Raw genomic sequence first — 25,176 nt, 5'->3', positions numbered from 1 at the left:
GCTTGACATAATGATAATTTGTCTCTTTCTGTACGGGCAACCCACAACTTAATGCCTCTGCATAGTTTTATTAAACAGTTGTAAGGCTCTATTAAAATGTTCCGCTATCGTCTGACATTAGTATGGAGTATAATACAGTTTTATGAGGCCCAAGCTCTTTTTTTCTGAGAACATGCCAGCTTATCATTAGAGCTTCTTCCTGAGTAAGACTCTGTCTGAATCTCTGTTGAGGGAATAATCACTCAGTAGATTTCCTTTACATGCCTGCTGCTTCTCTCAGGGCTGCAGTTACAGCAATACCCAGTTTCAGATTCAGATGTTATAAAAATAATATGGCCCTAGATTTACTCTGACAGAGAATAGGGAGATGCTTTTGAAAAATGCAGAGTTTTGACTCGTTCACTTTTTTCACTACCAGTATTTATTTGCTATCATAAGCTCTACCATTTGTCAAAAACAACAGCTATGAAAAAAATTGAAATAGATCTGTACACGGTTCTTTTAAATCTGCTTTATCAATTGTAGGGTCATTATTTAGGACCTTGTTGTTCTTTACTAGAATAAATGAGCTTAAAAATGGAAGGGACTGAATTTAATTAAGAATTATTATTATCATTACTGTTCTTTACTTAGAACATAGCTCTATCCCAGGTGACAAACTGAGCCCCAAACCATAGACACAGTGTCACCCAACACAATGGTTTGATATGCTTTTTTATTTGCAACCAACACTTTTTCAAATAAGCAGCAGCCAAAACACACAAGTATAACTTAAGATTCTCTTCCTCCTTCCATCCTCTTGCGGAGTGCCGTCCACTGCTTCCTGAATCTGACTTATCAAGGTGAGGCTGCAGTCATCTTTTAAACTGCTTCTAGTGTCTTGGCATTGGTCATCCAGAACACTTCCAAGTCAGTTGGAAACCAGGGTATTTCTCCCCAAGAAAGCACCCAAAGACCTTGACAGGGTTGTACTTATGGAATCCAACTCTCATGCATGTGTTTCAACTACCATAGTTTCAGCCAGGAGGAACACTTCCATCTGCCATGTGGGGTAATGAACTGCTTCCAGTTATCAGGTTCATGCAGTCCATTCATTATCACTTCTGTAAATGCTGAGATGAAGAAAGTTAGGCATTCTGACGAGGTCAAGTCTCAACTCCTGCAGTCCTTCCACTGTAGCCACCCACCTGGACAAAAAAATCATCCTCCATCCTGCCTGTCCAAGTACTTACAAGTGATTACAAAGTGCAAGGTTAACAAGTAACAGACAACAAAAAAGTTATTGTGTATGCTAGATGAAAAATGAGAACACAGTAAATAGGTTGCTGAACGATTAACTAAGTCAGTACAACTGCATGCATCCTGTAACAGTTGTCACGTGTATTTGATGTCAGTGGCTGTTTGTACCATTCATTGTTTGTTTAAAAGGTAAAGACAGTCTGATTTCTACAGAAGGCATTAAGGGTTCTTTCACGTTTTGAGGGTGATTTTGGGGAGAGGGCCTGGTGGGCATGTGTGAAGTGACGGTGGATGATCATTTCCCCTGCCTTTGAGGTAAAACGCTTGCATAAAGAATATTAAGGCAAAAAAAAGTTCATTCATGGAAAGTAAAAAAAATGTCTTCAGAGTTCTTTCATCTCTTTTGTATGTGTATATTTTTATTTATTTATTTACTTTTTTATCCCCCACTTTCTATCTATCTATCTAGCATTAGCTCATGACTGTCTACCTTTGATGTATTTTTGAACTTTCTTCTTAGACACATCATAGCAAATGAATGTAAAAAGAGATAAAAAAATTATATTTTGTAGTCTTCATTTTCTTGATCACTGGTGGTTCTGATGCACGATGACCTTTGTAAGGGCAAACGGGCAGATAGAGCTAAGTGGCTGGGGACCAAACTCTAGTACAATACAATACAATACAGTTTATTTTTGTATAGCCCAAAATCACACAGGAAGTGCCGCAATGGGCTTTAACAGGCCCTGCCTTTTGACAGCCCCCCAGCCTTGACTCTCTGAGAAGACAAGGAAAAACTCCCAATAAAACCTTGTAGGGAAAATGGAAGAAACCTCGGGAAAGGCAGTTCAAAGACAGACCCCTTTCCAGGTAGGTTGGGCGTGCAGTGGGTGTCAAAAGTAGGGGGTCAATACAATACAATACACAGAACAGAACAATTCCTTAATACAGCATAATAATAAAAATTTTAGAAGTACGGTTTAACAGTAGATGATATGACATAATTAGGTTTGGATATTTTTAGAGTTCTGGAGACCTCATCCATCTAGCTGCCTCCCCATTTGGCCATGCCACGGCAGAAACGTTGCTCCGATGAAAGGACCCCTCTTTCCCATGATTCCTGTGATCCTCCATCAGGGACGACTTTACCATAGGCAGGCAAACAACTTGGCACTAGTTGTGCTATATGATCCCTGAGACTTCCAAGCAGTGTTGTCATGAATTATGGCTTTGGAATATATGGATTCTGTTATGAGACAGATAAACTCTGAGGATTTTTGTGAGTGCAACAAGGACCAGAAGTGAAAGCATACTGAAGAATTCATAGTGAGAGACTGGCAAAATTTCAGAACCTGAAGAACAACGTGTGATGCTCTGTGCTACAAGAATGCAGCAGACATGGAACACAAGCCTCTTTTAGTTTGTGAAACTGAGCATAAGCCAGGGTGACAGAGTAAATTACTGATGAAAAGGACTAGCCTTTTAAGTGTTCATTGTACTTCACAAATCAGGGGTAAGCAACTACCATACAGTTCTTGTGTTTTGAGATGGCAGACTACCATATATACAAAAACATACATGTGCGTAAAAAGCAAAGACTCCATACTTATTCCCATCTGCCTTCCTGTAAAATGTTCAGGCAATAAAGCATCCCTGCATCCAAAAAAAAAAAACAATTCTTTCAATAGAAAAATGAACCACCATTTTAATCATAGCTCAGCATGTTTTCCCAGGAAAAACCTCCACTCTGTCAATCTGTATGGAGGATTCTTCTTCTGGCTAAAACAACGTTTTCTCTGTCATTAATCAGAAGGCTTATCCATTACTGTCCCTGCCAATCCTTCTCTTCTATAAAGCATGCAGAAGGCCACTAGTTTGCACTGACAACTCTTAAACACTAGACTCCACACTGTTCTCCCATCTGCCCCTCATCTGTGACTGAAGCACTGTTTTAAACGTGAGCGGGTTTCCTCGAGTCAATCTCAACAAACATCTAACCCAGCACCACTTGTTGGAGCTTTTTTCACCACACTTGTGGCATCTTCTAAATAATCTAGTCGTTGCTGCTATAATTAGGGCGGGTTTAATTGTGTGCACATGCTTACCTGTCACACCACCTCCATCTGGGTACCTACCTGAACATAACACAGGTAACCCTTTGTTGTTACCCTTAGGGCCCTTACTTTTCCCTCCGTTGATCTTTAAACCTGTTGACATCTAAACTTCTTTCTCTTAGTGTTCACACTATGTCACAATCTCGTGCAAACGCCTACAGCCATTAGAGATTTGCATGAAAATAGCATATTGTCCAAAGGATAAAGAATAAAGGAAATGCTGCCATATTTATATTGTTGCATCCCTTGATGTAATTAGTTCAACAAATGTGATCATCTGGCCAACAAATTTAATTGAGTAAATAAATAAATAAAAATAGAGTACAATTAAAATAAACTTTATCAAATATAGTTCAAAATAGGCAAAAAACCCTAAACATTAAATCTATAAAAACTTTTAACTCGAACAAATTTTTAGGATTATTTTTTTGCATCATTTTTTGATATTATCACAACGTCATTTTGTTTACCATTTTTGTCGTGAACTTGGAGAAACCTTTGCATAAAGTCCCAAAATAGTAAATAAAAGCCACACAAGGAAAACGGTCAACCTTCAACTTGTATAAAGTGCTAGACAGTGAATCTTTATAAAATAAAAAGATTTATTTTACAGAAAAATGCTCTGCAGCACAAAAGCTCAGAAGAGCACAAAAAGCACAGAAGCCGTTGTCCAATACAAATATCCAGAGATATGGACCATAGAAGAAGATTCAAAGACACATATAAACTAAATGATTAACAATATTAACACAAACAAAAGAATCAAAAGCGAACAAAAAAGACATAAAAGAAGATATGAACCCCAGCTCTGACTGAAACATGACAGTTTGGTGTATTCTCAAGCAGCCATGCCTTCACTACATTTAGCAACAGTGCACTGATACTACTGTGTGGTTTCCAGAAGTCACGGTTGTGACATCACCACACTGTGGGTATTTAAGATGGCAGCATCCAAGTTTTTGGATTGTTCTTTAAAAACCAAACCGTTAGTGTTTCATTTTCATTTAAGGAATTTGGGTTTTTTGAGTTCATTTTATCTTTAGCTTCCAAGTTTTTTTTTTCATCAGCTTGTTGTTTTTTTGAGTTTTGATTGCTTTTCCTTTTCTGCTCCAGCACTGTTATGTTCAAACCAGCTCTGGCTAAATGTTTAAATTGCTTATATTCTTTGTGATTCTTTCATTATCATTCATTGTTTTCCTTTGTTTTGTCATAAGCTGGTTCTGCTCATATACTGTTTGTTTAATTATGTATTATCTGTTAATTTTATATTATTTAGTGTCTGTGTTTGTCTTGCAGTTATTTCATGTTTCTTGTATTTTGTGGGTAGATCCCCCAGAGGCAGGGGCACCCATCCATCACACTTAAGTGACTACCCCCAGTTCTATAAAGGAAAGCGGGGAATTAATGTCCAAGGCAGATCATTCAGATGTGCGGATTGGTAGATTTTGGTGGTTCTTGTTAAGTATTATGATTTCCTTTGTTCTGGTTCATGAAGATTTGCTACTGTACTGTATATTGAATTATCCTTGTGGATTTTGATTTGAAAACTGTTAGCCTTGGATTGCCTTTAGGCAATTCCCTTTTTGACTCTTTTGAACCTTTTGTTTTATTTTTCCTTTTCTTCCAATATGTCCTCCTTTAAAACGATTTCTTTTGGCCTTGCTCTATCCACATTAAGTATTAAAGCAGAATACACTATACAAGGCAAGGGTTGACAGAGTATCTGTCCTTTAAGGAGCATTTTGAGTGTGGTTTGGGACATTACAAAATATATGTTCTAATTCCGAGAGTAGAGCAGATTTTTTTCTTGATGCAGGCCTGAAGCCTACCACTCAAGTGTAAACTAGGCTGCTTCTTGCTCTGGGCAGGCTGGTGGGATTCTGGCCTGCTTCTCAGTTTGTGTTTTGAAGGCCTCCAACCACTTTGGTCATTTGCGAGATAAATCATAACAAGTACCCTGTTGCCAATATATTTGCTGTGTTTTTCATCAGGCAGTACAACTGTAGTGTTTTACCAGAATCATTTTGGGAATCAGGGTGACCTGGAATTACTTCCTTGTGAGTTGGTATGGCCCCTCAACTACTCCCAAGAATAAACTCAGCTGGACTCTAAGCCTTTCATCAGACAAACATAGAAATAGGAGCAAAGTGGGTGGTCAAAGGTTCGCCTGGCGAGGAGGAAGAGGTGGCCAGTGTTTTGGGAAAAGTAAAAGTCACGTAGGGAGGTTAAGAAAGAGAATGCTGAGTATATTCTCTTAAAGTGAGGACAGAGTATTACAGGAAGGTTCATAGAGGCATGTTTTACTTGTTTTTTTGCAATTCTCTTTTCTTTGTTAGTATTCAGTAATCTGTTCTGCACTGGTATCTAACTCAGCATGCAGGGTCTGCCCTAGATCCCCCACATCTCATCACATCTTCAAGTATACATTACAAAAACAAACTGAATACCTGCTACTTACTGTCAAATACCAGTCCCGCTGTTTGTGTGCCCACATAGACAATTTATCCTTCAGTTAGTATCAGAACCCATGTATACCATCCATCCATTTTCCAGCCCGCTAAATCCTAACCACAGGGTCACGGGGGTGTGGGCTGGAGCCAATCCCAGCCCACACAGGGAGCAAGGCAGGAATCAAACCCGGGCAGGGCACCAACCCACCGCAGGACACACACACGCACACCCACACACCAAGCACAATCGCCAATCCACCTAACCTGCATGTCTTTGGACTGTGGGAGGAAACCCACGCAGACACGGGGAGAACATGCAAACTCCACGCAGGGAGGACCCGGGAAGCTCCTAACTCCTAACTGCGAGGCAGCAGCGCTACCACTGCGCCACCGTGCCGACCCCATGTATACCTGTTGAATAATTTTATCAACCATCAAATATAACTGCAGTAGCTTTAAATCCCCTGTGTCTTGGGCCCACTGGTACCCTGGACAGCTAGAGACAGCATTGCCCCAGTAAGATACTGTATCAAAGATGTATAAATGACTCCTGCCATCTCAGCTGTACTACTCTTCAAAGTACAGTATTGGGTACGTCTCATTTAGTCATTTAGGAATTTTGGAGCAATGCAATAAACAAATGCAAGGCTATTATGCCCTTTACTTTATGTATGTTTTAGTGCTCAAATAAAGACCATAATGACACAAAGGATTGCTATACATGAATTGATACCATTGCTTAAAACTTCTTGTGAAACTCTATAATAGCACACGTGTGATCCGTAACCTTGATATTACTTCCTACCTTTCTCATAATTTAGAAGCTCCCCCTGGGAAATTAAGAAAAGTATAAAGCCTCTGGCTTTCTTCTCTGCCAGAGCTGCGGAAGCCAACCTACCAATAAAAGTAAGTTCAACAGTTGAGAGGATGCCATAAATAGTCTTAATTGAGCAGGGGTATAAATGCACTGGAACAAAATAAGAGCCTAATCAGCATAAAGGTAGGAAAAGCACAGCAAGGTTTCAGTCTGCGTGCGTTTTTATAATCAAACACTCCTAGGTATTTGCTGGTGGAAACCACATGGGAGTGACTTGCTACCAGGCTACTTAAATTTACATAACTGAGAAAGTTGGCATAGTCGTGAGAGAATAATTTACTTAAAAGCGACCTGTCTGTCTGTCTGTCTATATATATACATATATACAGTATATATATATATATATATATATATATATACACAACCACTATATAGGGGCAATCCATCATACTAATGTATTCATTTTCTAAGCTTGCTTAATCCATTATGGTGGAGGGAAGCCATAGCCTATCTTGTGTACAAGGCAACAATCAGCCATACCAGTCCCCTTCAAACCACAGTCAAGCACTCACTCATGCCAGGACGACATGCTGCAACCAAACAAACCTAGCATGCATATTATTCTGAATGAGTTTGAAAACCAATAATAATCTGGAGAAAATTTTAAATCCCCTCACTGAAAATGACTAGGCTGAGAAAAAATCATTTTGAGGCAGCAGTGTTAACCACTGTGTCATTATGGCACCCACAATAGTTGGAAAAAGATATTTCTAAGCAAGATGAAAGCATGTAGCTTTAGGAAAGTACAGATGTAACTATTAGATTAGATTTTATTTTGGGAATGTGAAATTAGTTAAAGCATGATAAGTGGGGAATCACATACAGTATCTGAATTGATTTTTATTAGACAAAGTCTTGACCAAGCATGCCTTCAAAGGAAGCAAAAACACTTGTATGCTTTAGAGGTCCCTAAATCTAAATGACATCCAAGTAGACAAAAAAATTCAAACTTATGATAGGACTTACCCACAGGTACAGTTTTATGCCCTATCTGTCATGTTGAATGTCTGGCCCACTTACCTACTGTCTCCACACCAGAACCATCTTTTTTCTCCATCTTCAACAAACCTTTCTCCCCACTCTGCCCCTTATTTTCTTTCCCAAGCGGAACCCTCAAGGGATACTGGCTCATTGAGAATTTTATAGGCAGGAATCTGGACCATTTCTCGGTAGTCCTCATGTCTAACTCCAAGGTGTGAGGCCATATATAAAGTCTTGTGACTGCAGGTGAGGAGCTCCCATAAGTGGTCCCAAATACTGGTGCAAAACATGAATTGAAACACTGATAGGTGTCTAACTATAATGTGGTAGGATTCCTTACTTCCCTCATACAATTTGGGGCACATTTTGATCTTAACAGGCTCAACTGTCATCTATTGTTGTTCTACTTCATTAGGCCACCTTTTTGCTTTCCTGCATAGCTTTTCAGAGTGCGCAGGGGGCAGTTAGCCAAAAAGGGTCCAAAGGCAAGGTTACTGGAATTGTAAAAGGATGGAATTCCTTGTTTCTTTTGGTGTTTGGACTGTGTTTTTTTAGTCTAGAGTGTTATTTTGACTTGGGTTTCTGCTTGTGTTGTATTCATGTGTCTAGGTCCTTGGTGGCGTCATTTTTTTTTCTGTTTGCTTGTAGGAGCCAGTTATCGAAGGTAGTTTCCTGAGTTGTCAGAGTGATGTTAGATAAAGCAAGCTCTTACAAGATCTGTGAATTAAGATCCTGTTTTTTTAGGTAGTAGTCAATAGAGATTTGTGGGATGTGACTTGATTTGGTGCTTTTCCACACTCCCTTCCAAAAAATTGTACACTAGAGTGTCAAATCATAAAACATACAAGTCCCCTAACGACCCACATATTTGTGACTTTGAACAGGCTGATGTTCTAATGGTAGCTCATCCTGCTGACCATAAATATGGCTTCTCTCTGCCTTCCATTCTCACACACCATCAGGTAAAAAGTACTGAGTGAGATAGTCAGTTACAGTGGAATGGCTCTGAAGTGAATCACAGCAGATCAATCTAAAATGAGTATGTAAGCACAAAGAGCTGAAAGAGTTAAAGCACTTCATCCACTGTGATTTATTTGTTGTCTGCTCTTCTTCAGTCATGAGTGCAATTCTTTGTGAGGGAAAAGACTGATTATTTTTAGAAGACCACAGTTCTGTTGCAGATGTGAAAGATTTTTGACTGTATGTGCTGGCAATGCATTTCACAACTGAACTACTTTTAGAGAATATCGGCAGAATACAACAAATTTCATAATAAAAGGATTAGTAAGCATTTAATATAAAACTACAGTCAAACTCCAGTTTTTTCTAATTTTGCCTAGAAAGAAATAGGTATAATACAAATATAAAATGTATTAGCTGCTCTAAGCATAACCTTAGATTTAGGAGTCCAAAGCATCTATAATGTAAATTAAAAGTTGCATTCCTGCCTTCCATTTGAGAAATGTCTCATAGGAAACCATGCTTATCTAGCTATCTATCTATCTATTAAATTTATTTTTGTGTAGTAATTCCTCAATTTAAAATTGCATTAAGTAATGTTTATTCAGCAATTTCTAGATTTTAAAGTATAAGAGAACTGTGGGTGACACGATGATTCAATGACTGACACCCCTGCATTCCAGCCAGGCCACATTCAGTGTGGAGTTAAAATCTTGAACCCATTTAAGCATTAATTTTTTTTAGGTATGCGCACTTTTCTCTCACATCACGATAAAGTGGATATCAGGTTATTAGATAATTCTAAGTAGATACAGTGTGGGTGTATTGACTGTACCCTATTATGGACTGGTATTCCATGCCATGATCAGATTGTACATATAAACAATGAATATCCTGAGGTAATTAGGGTAAAATATGGGGTCCCTCAGGGATCAGTGCTTGGACTGTTGATGTTTTCATTGTACATGTTATACCTCTTGGTCATATAATTTACAAACATAGCATCAGCTTCCATTATCATAATTTTAATCTCCTCCATTGTTAGCTGGCAATAATTCAGGTAATTTATGTACGGATATTGTTAGTTTCCATTTATGTTTAATCAGTTTTTACCTTGTTCTTTGTGTGTTTTAACAAATCTGTTTATGCATACCAGTTCTGCATTTTATAATTAGTATAGTCCAGGGGTTCTCAACCTTGGTCCTGGGGACTCCCTGTGACTGCAGATTTTTGTTCCACCCAGCTTCTGTTTTAATTGGACATTTGGGCTAATTAAGGGAACTGTTACTGCCCAGATTCTGTGTTTTAGGAACAATAGAGAAATTAGAAAACTTAGTTTGGTAAAATATATATGTATATATATACTGCTCAAAAGAATTAAAGGAACACTTTTTAATCAGTGTATAGCATAAAGTCAATGAAACTTATGGGATATTAATCTGGTCAGTTAAGTAGCAGAGGGGGTTGTTAATCAGTTTCAGCTGCTGTGGTGTTAATGAAATTAAAAACAGGTGCACTAGAGGGGCAACAATGAGATGACCCCCAAAACAGGAATGGTTTAACATGTGGAGGCCACTGACATTCTTCCCTCCTCATCTTTTCTGTCTGTTTCTTAACCATTTTTGCATTTGGCTATGGTCAGTTTCACTACTGGTAGCATGAGGCGATACCTGGACCGTACAGAGGTTGCACAGGTAGTCCAACTTCTCCAGGATGGCACATCAATACGTGTCATTGCCAGAAGGTTTGCTGTGTCTCCCTGCACAGTCTCAAGGGCATGGAGGAGATTTTAGGAGACAAGCAGTTACTCTAGGAGAGCTGGAGAGGGCCATAGAAGGTCCATAACCCATCAGCAGGACCAGTATCTGCTCCTTTGGGCAAGGAGGAACAGGATGAGCACTGCCAGAGGCCTACAAAATGACCTCCAGCAGGCTACTGGTGTGAATGTCTCTGACCAAACAACCAGAAAGACTTCATGAGGGTGACCCAAGGGCCCCATGTCCTCTAATGGGCCCTGAGCTCACTGCCCAGCAGCATGCAGCTCGATTGGCATTCGCCATAGAATACCAGAATTGGCAGATGCACCACTGGTGCCCTGTGCTTTTTACAGATGAGAGCAGGTTCACCCTGAGCACGTGACAGAAGTGAAAGGGTCTGGAGAAGCCATGGAGAACATTATGCTGCATGTAATATCATTCAGCATGAGCAGTTTGGTGGTGGGTTAATGATTGTCTGGGGAGGCATATCCATGGAGGGTCACACAGACCGCTACAGGCTTGACAAAGGCACCTTGGCTGTCATTAGGTATCAGGATGAAATCCATGGACCCATTGTCAGACCCTATGCTGGTACAGTGGCTCCTGGTGCACGACAATTCCTGGCTTCATGTGGTGAGAGTATGCAGGCAGTTCCTGGAGGATGAAGGAATTGATACCATTGACTGGCCACCACACTTTCCTGACCTAAATCCAATAGAACACCTCTGGGACATTATGTTTTGGTCCATCCAATGCCACCAGGTTGCACCTCAGACTGTCCAGGAGCTCAGTGATGCCCTGGTCCAGATCTGGGAGGAGATCCCCCACAACACCATCTGTCATCTCATTAGAAGCATGCACTGATGTTGTCAGGCATGTATACAAGAACACAGGGGCCATACAAAGTGCTGTGTACAATTTTGAGTTGCTGCAATAAAATTTTGGCAAAATGGACTAGCCTGCCACATAATTTTTTCACTCTAATTTTTGGGGCGTCTTTGAATTCAGGGCTCTGTAGGTTGATCATTTTCATTTCCATCAAACGATGTGGCATCCTTTCGTTCCTAATACATTACCCAGTCTATATCAGTATAGATATCCAGGAGGATTTCTTTTTCCCCCTGAGATCTGATGTGTTTTCAAAGTGTTCCTTTAATTTTTTGAGCAGTTTATATATATATATATATATATATATATATATATATATATATATATATATATATATATATATATATATAGTCAGGGATGCCAGGGGCCATGACCCGGCCGGGATGTTATGAGGGACCGGATGTGGGTCTGCGCCCACCCTGGATCACGTGGGGGTCGCCTTCCTGGTTGCTCTGGTGGCCAGGGGTACAGGGCATGGAAGCTCCATCACCGCCAGGAGGTGCCCCAATGCCTTGGGGACCTGTTACCCCAGCACTTCCGCCACACCAGGAAGTGCTGGGGGGAAGACTTTGGAGGATACCCGGAGAGCTGCCGGGAGAACAGCTGACACTTCCACCACGCTGGGGTGTGGCCAACGGGGGAGCGTCGGAAGCACCTGGAGCTCATCCGGGCCAGGTATAAAAGGGGCCGTCTCCCTTCATTCGAGGCTGGAGTCGGGAGGAGGAAGGACGAAGCTCAGGAGAGCTGTGGAGGCGGCCCAAAGAAAGGCATTTGTGGCCAGGACTTTGTTTGGGGTTTTGTGCACGTGACTGGGGTCTGAGTGACCATTGGACTGTGTCTTAGTGACGTTATATTTGTAAATAATTGTGTAAATAAACGTGTGGTGGTTGAGAACAACATGTCCGCCTGTCTGTTTCCGGGTCAACTTCCACTATATATATATATATATATATATATATATATATATATATATATATATATATATATATATATATATATATATATATATATATATATATATATATATATATTAAAATGTACTAAGCAGTTATATGGGAATAATGTATTTTTTTCTCTTTAACAATATTTTCATCTTGATTTTCATTCTATTTTTCCAGGTGTTCTAATTGTTTACTTACCAATTAGCGGGTCTGATGCTAAAGTAGCCTTTCATGATTCAGTGTTGTTTGCCCAGGTGTCTGCTCTGCTCATTTTTAATTGTCATTATTAAGATACAATGAAGGGTGCCAACTGCACAAAGAAAGGATAAAATATAATGAAAGCAACAAAAATTAGTTAAGCATTTAAATCAATAGCAAAAGCAGAAATATTTCTAAATGTCTTATAAATGTAGAAATAATGTCTCTGTGTTTTCTTAATGTAGATAGATAGATAGATAGATAGATAGATAGATAGATAGATAGACAGACAGATAGATAGATAGACAGGTAGATAGATAGATAGACAGGTAGATAGATAGATAGATACTTTATTAATCCCAAGGGGAAATTCACATAATCCAGCATCAGCATACTGATAAAAAAATAATATTAAATTAAAGAGTGATAAAAATGCATGTAAAAACAGACAATAACTGAATAATGTTCGCGTTTACCCCGGGGTGGAATTGAAGAGTCGCATAGTGTGGGGGAGGAACGATCTCCTCAGTCTGTCAGTGGAGCAGGACTAGAATAACAGAAGAGAAAAAATACCAGCAAATTAACTGAGATCATTGTAATCAGTTGTCACTGATTATGAATCTGGTTGAAGGAAAAACCTGAAGCCACAGTGGGCCCCCAGGGTTGATATTGAGAACCCCTAGTATAGTCTACACTTGTATTTTAACTGAGAATTATTCACAGTACTCCGCATGTGACTGCACTCAGTTAAGAGCGCTATGCAAAAAGCAAGTTGTATTGTGTTGTATTGCACTACATTGTATTGCATACCTGTATATCAGCTAAGCCACATGCAGTGTCTCAGTTTTCCAAACTTGCCTGACTGGCATTAAACATTGGATGGCTTGCATTTTTCATTTGATGAACTCCTAACAAAAGTGAGGTGCTTTTGTTTATTCTTAAAGCTGCTGAAACATGCTGTCGTAATATACCTTTTGTGTTGAAGGCCTCTCTGTCATTCCCAGTACAGTAATCAGAGAATTAGGTGGCACTGTAGGTTCTGCTATTTCATTTCATATCCACATTACAGATATTTCTAGAGCATATTGTAAAACTCAGAAGTAGGTTATCATTCCATGATACTGAAAAATGTACCCATACATTTATGACTTCCAGATTGGATTACTGCAACTTTGTCTGTGGCTGTACCTCAGTGTCCTTTAACAGATGTTAGTTAATTCAGAATGCAGCAGCTAGGGTGATTTCAGGCAAGTGTAGTCCTCGTCCTGTCCCTCCTGCAACTCCCCCTCTTCTTACCTCTCCTCCACTTCTCATGGGCCACCTCCTACTGGATTTGAACCACCTCACAATGGATTAGAACCTAGAACAGTAGGATGATATCATACGAATAATTGAGAAACCACTAACACATAACTCTATCCAAACTTTCCAGATCTGGCTACCCGTAATTTCTCCATCAAATGTTTTTGACATTTGTACAGAAATGCAATATACAGCAATGGATGCATACCACTTCACAGTTTACAATGACATGATCCAGGATGACACCTTGATCAGTTTAAAATCCAAGTAATATAAAGGTATTCTTTGTTTACTTAATGTCCAGGAGATTACAGTGATATTTTCATCCTGACATCTCCCCAAATAACAACAGGCAATTCCTGAGAAAATGTTGCCCCAGCCTCTGATAATAGAAATTGAAACAGAAACAAACTTTTACATCATGGCTGGGAGTATAACCCATGAGCTTTAGTTTAAGGGTGGTATGCTAACCACTAAATCACATTTGGGTATTCATTTTTTGGGAGATGTCATACCTTACTAATTCTTGCCCCTCACAGAGTGAGGCAATGCTCCAGTGTCACTTTTGCTAAAGGAGTCTGCCCTCATCAGAATGGCTGATAGCACAACAAGACTGGCCATGCATGTCAGGGTCATTTATAAGGACTTAACTGTGCTTTGATGCTACAGAATTTGATTTGTTTTTAAAATGGGTTTAATGGGCTTGGTGGTGCCATTATTTGCACATGAAGGCAGTCAAGAGCACCTGTGATGTTTAGGAAGCCTAATTAAACATTTTATCATAGCACTGATACAACTTTGGATCTATGCATTATGCATTACATAAACTCACATATAATACGACACACAGGAACATTAGAAATTTGACAAACAAGAGGAGACCATTCAGTTCATCAAGCCCATTTGTTTAGCCAATAGCTAAGCTGTTCCAGTATCTCATCCAGACATTTCTTAAAGGTTGTCAAGGTTTCTGCTTCAACTCCAGTCTCAGTAGTTTGTTCCTGAGTCCCACAACTCTTTGCATAAAGAAGTGCTTCTTGACTTCAATTTTAAATGTACTTCCCCTTAATTTCCATTGATGTCAGGAGTATGGAATTCAACCTTAAGCCAAAAGAATGTTGCTGGATGAGCTTTATCAATTTGAGGATTTTAAATACCTGGATTAGGTCCACATGCAGTTTCCTTTGCTCGCTGCTAAACAGTTTTAGTTTTGTGAGTCTGTCAGAGTAGGACATGTCCTTAAGTCCTGGAATGCACTTGGTTGCTCTCCTCTGCACAGCTTCAAGTGCTACTATGTCTTTCTTGGTGAGCAGAACTGCACACAGTACCCCAGATGTGGTCTTACTAGTACATTATATACTTTGAGAATAATGTCCCTTAACTTAAATTCAACAATTTTTATTATATAACCTAACATTTTATTTGCCTTTTTAATTGCTTTTCTGCATTTTGCTTCCTGTATGACAGTGTCCCCCATCTTGTATTTATAATTGATGTCCCCATGTGTTGCACTTTGCACTTTTCTATATCTATATATATAATTCACTAAGGCAAGACACCCATGGAAAGGCAAGACAACCATGAAAAACACGCCGGAAGGGGTGTGGATTCACTAAGCCGCCAACAAGTGAGACACCTATGGCGCACGCAGAAAGAAGCAATGCCCACCAACTCCAAGACCATTGGATACGACGACAACTCGCAGGGCCACGCCCACCAACTTGGACGCAAGGACACAGAAAAAATGGCGTCATTTATATTCGTCTGTCATAGAGGCCACATGCAGTGCAGGTCAGGTTAATGTCATGTGCATGTCATGCACCTCCGAGCTACGTTGACTGTTCATAGAGGCATGTTTCTCGCGGAGGTGAATCGCCATATGCAGCCTGTGGAACGGTTTGCGAGGGGTATCCCATGGGATCCTTAAAACAATCCTTTACAACTGAGGTTAAAGCACAATGAAGTAGGCAGTCTTTAAAAAACAAGTTTTCGGTAACGACGCACGACCTCATGCACCATAGCAAACTGTTTTACACGCTACATACAGCAATTTGAATCCGTGACAAACATGCGTCTTCTTAGATGCTCCTGCACTTTGTTCACACCACCCTCCCACCTCGCTACTACCATGATCGGGTGTCTTGGTGGATTATATATAGAAAGGCAGCCAAAACTGCACAGAAAAATGAAAAGTCTAGAGTTCCATCTTTTCATTCAATTTCTGTTGTATCCTCAAACCCTCCCTTTTTAGACAACTGTGTCTTTCCAGAAGTCAACCATCAATAAATAATTATGCGGCGTTTGTTATGCCGCAGGTTCACTATTGTGTTGTATTTTGCTCTCTCCAGAGTTCCATCTTTTCATTCACTTACTGTTGTATTCTCACACCAACCCATTTTAGACAACCGTGTCTTTCCAGAAGTGTTTAGCATTCAATAAATAATTATGCATGACATAGAGCGGGTGTCTACCCGGTGCAGAGAGGCGTAGGTAAGCCGTTGAACCCCATTTGGGCTGCAAACCGTGGAATTCCCACTAAGTGCGACTCATACGCTCCCACTGCTTGCGTCCCTACCCTTTGTGCACACCCCCCTCCCACCTCGCTACTACCGTGGTCAGGTGTCTTGGTGGATTATATTTAGAAAAGCAGCCAACGACTCAAGTGACGAGTTGGAGGTGGGCACATGAGACGGCAGTACATACTAAAAGATAATTCAGCAGACTAGCATGACGGAGGGAGCTGAATGGACGTCCTCCTCCTCTCCTCCCGTTCTACACTCCGCGCCTTGCACCCCCATTCCTCCATCTGGGAAAAGAAGGCGCAATGTCGGTCTGCCAGTTTTCAGTCACGGACGATTGTGTGTTGGTTCGTTCCGTGCATTGTTACAATGTTGCTTTTCTTGCTGATTTATTACATTACCGATTTTTCAAATCTTAATTTTCTCCCAGTGTTTAAAAACTATTAAAAACCGGCCTGATTATGCGGCGTATGGTACGCTGCGGGTTGGCTAGTTAAACTTCATTTTACATTCTTTTTTCTGCCTCGTAAGTGTCTGCCATCCCTCCAATTTTAGTGTAATCTGCAAAACAACACTTAACAAAAACAAAAAAAAAAAAATGTAATGCCAAAGATTTTTCACAATGGTCAGACATTTGCTACCACAAGTTGACTTGGCAACATATGCGTTCAATAAATTTCATTATGAAGGTAATTCATCAGGATATGCCAAGGGGTCTAAGCCATTCTTTAGTAATATTTGTTAAAGACAGCCCAAGCTCCCTCATTCATCCGATTTTCAAGAAATGGGCTCAGCATGGATGATCCTACAGGGTTTTTGAAATCAACGTGTTTTGCTATGCATTTAAAGTAACCACAGACATCTGTATGAAAATCACCTTTACCAGTATCAGACCATAGTTGCCAATTTTTTATAAGGAGTTTTTAATTTTATAGGCAGACCCTTAATTACAAAATATTTTATATTTTTAATATCTTACTTGTGAAAAACAGAAACTATATGGGCTGTTATAAAAGTAAAAGTTGGACTTTCCAGATAAAGTGTATTTTTACTATGATCAGTTGAAATCCTTCAATTACAGATGTGTGTTCTCCATTGAACTAATTATGTGACTTCTATAACCAAATGGCTGCACCATATTAATGGGAGTGAAAACTTACACAATCAATTTGTGTTTTACATTTGATTTGTAGTTAATTTAGACCACTTTGCTGAGACATGTTTTTACTTTGACTTTAAAATGAAAGAGTTTTTTTTCTGTGATTGAATGTTGTATGGCAATAAAATGTAAAAGCTACCAAGGAGTGAAAGCTTTTTAAAGGCTTTATAAACTAAGTATGAACATTAACTGTCTATAAAAATTTTATTAGTGATACTATTAACAATGATGCATTTTCATTAAAATAATTAAGACTGTCAAAAATGATACTGTCTTTTTTATCTTTGTATCATGTTAAAAAGGCTTAAAATATGTTTTATAACCTACAGACTGTCAGTAGCTGCTTATAATGGCTTCCTAAAGGAAAGTCTTACCACGACAAAAAAACATGTAAAATAAAATACAGTATATACTTGGGTGAGATATCCAAATAGAAAATCACCAGGAAAAAAACTGTCCAGCAGTGATGTTTTAGAATGTACAACAGCATGTTAGACTTCTTTAATCCAAGATTGAAAAAAATAGATATTTCTCAATGCTGCTGAGATCATTAAATAACACCAAATCAAAAAGACCACAACAAGCATGGATTTTTCCTGTTTACTTCAGCAAGCTATAGAGATGAAACACACAAGTAAGCACAAATAAGCCACAGTTGTGAATTGAATGCTTTTGTCACAGCGGAGGCAAATCCAGTACTACAAGCCACTTATTTGAGGCAAAGGTTGAAACATGGTAACAATTTTGATTATATTATAACAGTCTATAAACATTTTATTAATGATGATATTAACAATGATAAACTATTTTTAAAAATATAAGAATATTAAATTCTGTTGTCTTTGTGTATTGTTTATTTTTTATTTTATTGATTTTATTGAAATCACACAACATTCCATACAAATAGATCAATTTTACAAGAATAGAATTGAAAACAAATCAATCCCCCAGAAAGAGAGCATGGGCAGCAGAATAAAACTTAAACCTAGTAAAAATAAGTGAATATAGATGAATGGAGAAGAAAAGGAAAGAATAGGGAGAGAATCTGCTTCCTCAGTGCTTTAAAAGCTTTTTCTAAAATGTTATTGATTAGATCCTGCCAGGTTTTGAAAAATGTCTGCACAGATCCTTTAAGTGAGAATTTGATTTTTTCCAATTTCAAATAGTATATAACATCAGTTACCCACTGACTTAAAAGGGGAGAGTTAGGATTCTTCCAGTTGAGCAAGATAAGTCTGCGTGCCAATACTGTAGTAAAGGCAATTACAGTTTGTTTGTCCGTCTCTACTTTAAGCCCATCTGGGAGTACATCAAACACAGTTTTTAATGGGTTAGGAGGGAGTGTGACATCAAGGCTGTCTGAAAGGCATTTAAAAATGTTGGTCCAGAATGATGTTAATTTGGTCTTTGTGTATTGTTTTGTATCCTAATAAAAAGTATGCATTGTGAATTATCCCCAGTTTACTTATAGGTTTATAGGGTCACAATTGACACGTGTACAATAATTTGTCCTGAAAATGAATATCAGTTTAAATTTGAAGAGGTATCTTATCATGTAATAGAATATGTTACTTATGTACTTTATAGATGTGTCTTTTCTTTTGTATTCATGCCAGACACTGTAATCCTTATAGAACAAACAATAACAATTCAACAATGCATCGTAGCATTAGAAGAATGTGAACACAAGTGCAGCAAAGCTGAGTGCTTGATCAAAAACCCATGCCACAGACTAGGTGGGGGTACCACGTTAGATATTTCTTAATTCTAGTTTATATGGTGTGCCATGTAAGGCAAGGGTGGCCATTGTCAGTCCTGGACAATGTTTTTGTTCCTACACAGTTTCTTAATTAGAAATTAATATTTGCCAATAGTACTTCTTATTGAATATCATAAAGTGTTAAGTGTTTCAACTTTGCAATGGCAAGTCATTCTTAAATTGTAGATCTTTGTTTTTCCAGTGGTATCTTCCAAATGATCTGAAGCCTAAAACAATTTCTCTTCAGTTTCCTTCTGAGTACTTTATTAAACCAAATAGTGTGAGATGAATACACACAGTTGTGCATAGATACAAGGTAGATGGAGAACTGCTGGTTCTTTTGTTATTTGCATCTTCTTGCTAATAAGGTGTCTTTAAAATATGAATGCAGCTGTTTAAGACTAAAATAAGCAATAAGTGTTTAGAATCTTGACATCGAAAAAACTAAAATGAAGCAGAAAAATTTCACTTGAGCAATAAGTGCTTCATCAGCAATAAATAACTTCTTATGAAGCAATTGGGTGGGAATAAAAACCTGCAGCCACTGTGGCCCTGTGGGACTGATATTGCTCACCTCTGATGTAAGGTATTAAGGCAGTTGGCACCACTGTATGGTATGGTGAAAGATCTACCCAGGACAGAAAGACCATTCAGATCTTTGTGTCATCTTCTCAAGAGCTGAGATCATATTGATTGACTTCATTATAAATTAGTGGCTGTTTAGATCATATGCATTATTCAAGCCATAAATTACTTGAGAGCAGCAGCTGTTTCAAAACACGGTAGTGGCATACACAGTATGTGCCTGGGTGGGTTGGAAACATTTGTATTATTATTATTATTGTTATTATTATTATTTTTATTATTATTATTATTGGACAAGCTTTACTTCAGTGCAGCGTTTCTCACCCTTTAAGTATTTGCGACCCGAGTTTTCATAACAGTTTTAGTCCCCCCCCCAAACATTTTTTTGAAATGTAGATGCCTATTTTATTATACCTACTTAATTTTTATTGACATTTATCTAACTATATTTATTGTTCTAGTATCAGAATGTAGTTTAAGTTAATTTGTTTTGGTTTCAACAGATGTTTTTTTCATATTTTTGATTGTTGTTTTCTTTTTTTCACATCTTCGTGCCCCCCTTTTTGTTACTTCACGCCCCCCTAGTGGGGCCTGCCCCACAGGTTGAGAATCACTGCTTCAGTGACATTTGAAGTTGTTCCTTAAAGATGATGCCAAATGAATTGAACACATACAGGGTGGTCCAGATCTAATTATGCAATTATGAAAAGGCGAACACATTGCACCCGCTGTTAGACTGACAACCGTCTCCCCACCATTTTGGAATGAAGGGCAAGTGCTGCCATTTATCGGCAACAAAAAGAAATTTTTGTCAATTCTCTATGCAATAAACTTAATAAGTTATAGCTTAATGAAAATTGAATAATTAGATCTGGACCACTCTATATAACTACTCATAAAGCATTTAATTTATATATTCTGTTATATACTTTATAATACTTAAATTCACACACATATCAAGACTTAATGTTACAAATAAGCATGTGGTCATCCAAGGGAATAACAGGTTTGAAAGAATGATAATTTTTGGGATGCCAGCCCCTTTTACTTCTACTTCCAAATAAAGTAAAATGAAACAAACCTAACACCAGAAGAATAAAGTGGCTGGAATCAATCAGGCTCTCTTGTCTGCCTTTGGAAAATAACCAAGCTCCTCAGTTCTGGTCATTCTGGGTAGAAGTGACATCTCCTTCCAGGCGGTGGAGTTCTTATAGCCCGGGGACTGGAAGGGGAGGGGTCAGTTGCTCTCACTGAGCGGTTTTTCTGTACTATGGAGGAAGGAGAAGACAAGACATTTAGCGACAGTGCCTCTTCTCGGGAAGAACTTGAACGGTGATTCTCTGACACACGTTTGTGTCAAAGTGGTATTTAATATCCTGAGTTATACATATGTATAAGCCTTTATAATATTATAAGCCTGTTTAATTTTATATAACCTTGCTATATGACAACATATTTGATTAGTCTCATTATTTTATTGATTTATTATTGATTAAACATTTTAAAAATATGTATAAATGGTTAATAGCTGCTTATTCTGGATACCTAAACTAAAGTGTTATGTAAAACATTTGCCTTTTTAATTAAATATTGTAAAACCTCTTTGTGCAGGCCACTTAGATGAATATACAATGCAACACTACCTAACTGCAATGTGCCATCACTCTTTGCCTTCTCTAGATCAGTCTTTCTGTTCTCAGCATATTAGAAAATCACTCATAAAAATGATGCTCATCATGGAGACAGCCCGTAACTTCTTCTGTTGCTCTCTAGTTAGACTACAATGAGCTTTGAGTAGTCTTACATTAACCATGACTGCAAATGCTTTGAAGAGATGTGGTTCAAAGTGCTGCCAGAATGAAAAAAAAAAAACAAACAAAGCTTATTTTGCCTTTTATTAAAAATTAATCTGACTTTAGTAAAACATCACCTATAATCTAGAAGGTGAATTTAAGGTAAAAAAAAGCAATACAAAAAGATGTATAAAAGTTATAAATTTGTGGAAAGCAGTACCAAATGTAAACAGAGGCACAAGGACGGTGTTTCAAAATTGTTACAAACCTAACAAAACAAATCAGCTGCCACTTTACTCACAGAATATCTAACTATGGGATTCATTCTTTTAATTCAATTTTAGCTCTTTTTCCATTTTATTTGCCATATGTTACAAGCTCAAGAATTTTTATTTAAGCTTGTCTACACATTTAATTAAACAAAAATCTTAAGGGAATAAAAAAGCAAGGTGCGAAGGTGTCATGAACTGAAAATAAACGCAGTGACTATTATAACTTATACTGCAGCCTAAAGCAAGAATGAAACACAAAAAGAAAGTTCATTCAACAATCTGGATGTCAAGGTACACCTGGACATCTCCTAGAGTGGTCAGAAAGTGATGCATGCAGGATTCTGTGGATTTGTAAAATAAGAAACTCACAGCAGCCAAGCATGTCCAGTGATCGATGCTGAATGTTGCCAGACTCTTGGAAAGCTAAAGCAGCCCATTAAGTAAATCAATGGAGATCATTGTGTGACTGAATCAGCAGAGTGATGGTCTGCAATGGACTGCAACCTGCTCCTCAATCTGGCTTTATACAATGTCACCGTAAAAATATTACTAGGTGCCTTGATCTTTGATTGTCAGTATCAAAGTCCTGGTCAAAGTCCAGATCAAGTCCAGGTATGTGATTTGGAAGGAAAAGGAAAACAAATAATAATCATGATGATTTCTCCTACAAATAAACAGTGCAACACCAATGAGTGTGTGATGGACTGGCATCCCATTGACAGCTGGTTTCCTGCCTTGTTTCCAATGCTTCTGAAATAGGCTTTGGCACCAAACAACTTTGCATTGGATTAAGCAGATACTGAGAAAAGTTATATTGTTATACTGACAAATAAATATAACACAGTCATTGAAAGTATTGGAGAAACAGGATTACAATTAATAACATTTTTTTTGATTGTCACATGTTCAAAGTCTAGCAAAATTCTTATCTGTAGTCTTATAGAGCTAGACGTTGTGGTATATGGCCGGCCATTTATCCCGGCCAATACCCCCAGGCCGCCAGATGGAGCCCTCCCTGTATCATGGAGATGCCCCAAAACCCAGCAGGGCATCATGGACATTGGAGTGTTTATTCACAGCCCTGCTAGATACTATGGGGGCTGCTAGAGGACGCTGCAGGGAGGACCAAGGACTATTTGCCCTACAGCCCGGAAGTACATCCCAGTCACGTGTATAGAGGAAATGACGTACTTCTGGGTTGAAGAAAAGGAGTTTTTATCTGACCCAGAAGTGTTACCAGTCACATGGACAGAGAGAGAGAGAAACACTCTCAAAAAAATGTGGTGTTCTATTGTCCACGGCTCCGTGGCTTCAACTAAAAAGAAAATAAAAAAATGCTAAGACTTTGCGAACCTAACACCACCTACCTCACATCTGTCACTCCACCTAGTGGTGAGTTCTAGCCATTTCAAAGACGTCTGTCCTTTCTGCCTCACCCTGTGCATACATCTGGAGTGAATTTGGCTTAAATGTATGTGGAAACAATTAAACATAGTAATAATTAGAATTAATTCATTACATTTATATAGTGTATTTCTAACCTACACAAAACAGTTTGCATAGACAGTGGGGAACTGTCATCATCAATGTGGAGCATCCACCCAGAGGATCCAACAGCAGCCATTCTTGTACCAGCATGCTCACCACATATGAGCTATTAGGTGGTCAAGGAATGAGAGAGTTAGTAAGGCAGTTAGCGACAGCAGATAATTAGTGACCAGAATGAAGAAGGCCGTGATGGACAATTTAACCAAGACATCAGGAAATATCCTACATGTTTTAAAAGATGCCAGGGAATCTTTTATGACCACAGTGAGTCTGGACTTTGGTTTTATGGCTCAATTACATGCCAGGCCCTGTCACTGTGCTGGGGTATTGGGATCCACATACAAACCACAGAGTAAACACTCCCTGATAGCTTCACCAACACCTCTTCCAGCCACAAGCCGAGCTTTATCCTGGATAGTCATCCATCCAAGTACTGGCCTGGTCCAGACATTGAAAGCTTCAGGTGGATTACTCTGGCATTTGAATTCGGAACTGTAAATGTGCCTAACAACGCTGACACCACTCCAGCATAACATTCATACCACTCTAGTGTTTTATGGTATAATATATATACAGTATATATATACATATATATATATATATATATATATATATATATATATATATATATATATATATATATATATAGACAATGCTATCCTAGACACTATTTGCTGTAGTTTTACCATATAGGGATTCTCTGGTCAGATTCATAGCAAGATGTATAATCATTTAAACTAAATAGTGTACTGTCACACCCAGTAAAAAGGAAATGAAAAGAACTCCTGATAAGGGAGATAAAGAACAATCATGTAAGATGCAAATTTCTATATTCAATACACCCGGAACTATAAGTATCCCTAATAACACCAACACAATGCCAGTATAACCATGAACGAGTATCTAAGTTCTGACTCCACATCTACATAAATAACTAAAGAAAATGTACATTGCTGTCTGACTGGAAATGTCAAATGTGCCAAACCTGCATATTGTAATAATGGTTTAACATATAAAATATATATAGCCCAACATGCTTCCCTAGACACTATCTGGTATTGTTTTGCCATATAGTGATGGAATGGTCAGACTCACTGCAAGAAGTATAAATTAATCAAAAATCTTCAGTTAACATGTGCTAATGAGCTTTTGAATTAATAAGAGCAATTTTATCTATTTTCAGTGTCAAGTCTTTTCTTTATTTTCTTTCACTCTTTCTATCTTTCTTTCGTTTTACAAATTCGCCCCACATGAGAGAAGAAATAGGATACTACAACCTCAAACATTTAAAGTTCATGAAAGAAAGAAAGAAAGAAATTAGACTGTGGGTTTAGCTTTTTTAGTGGCCGATGACGACACTGTTTTTATAAGGGTTTCAGGAAGTTGTCCTCACATGTCTATTCTCATCTCAAAAATCTTGTGCTATTATTATTATTATTATTATTATTATTATTTCTGGCCCTGTGAGACTAATATAAATGTGACATGTTGCCATTCTCTGGCTCCATTAGTGAGTATAACAGCTTTACATCAAAATTTCTGTCTTCCTTATATGACAAATTTGAGATCACAGACAATAGATTAGTGAAAATGGAAAATTAAAGATGTTATTCACTTTGTACTCTGCATAACATTCTGACAACTGTGAAATTTTTTGTTGGGCCAGCCGAGCCTACCCAGGCTGCATAGCACCCAGCCTTGGATTGGGTACACCCACACACACACATTTAGTAGAGCCAGTCCACACAGACAGCAACTATGAGTTGAATTCAAATTTAGGATGCTGCATTTATGCTATTACATAGTTTGCTTCATTGAACTGCTGGTTACATTT

General features: G+C 38.4%; 1 protein-coding gene across 4 annotated transcripts in view; it reads left to right on the top strand.

Moving 5' to 3' along the window:
- Positions 1-25,176, top strand: part of LOC120539674 (disintegrin and metalloproteinase domain-containing protein 12) — a 568,760-nt gene that overhangs the window by 122,865 nt on the left and 420,719 nt on the right. The gene's annotated exons all lie outside the window — the stretch shown is intronic.

The sequence above is a fragment of the Polypterus senegalus genome, chromosome 1, assembly GCF_016835505.1.
Source record: "Polypterus senegalus isolate Bchr_013 chromosome 1, ASM1683550v1, whole genome shotgun sequence".
In the NCBI taxonomy this organism is placed as follows: Eukaryota; Metazoa; Chordata; class Cladistia; order Polypteriformes; family Polypteridae; genus Polypterus; species Polypterus senegalus.
The sequence above is the reverse complement of the archived record's forward strand: the minus strand, read 5'-3'. Positions and strand labels throughout refer to the sequence as shown.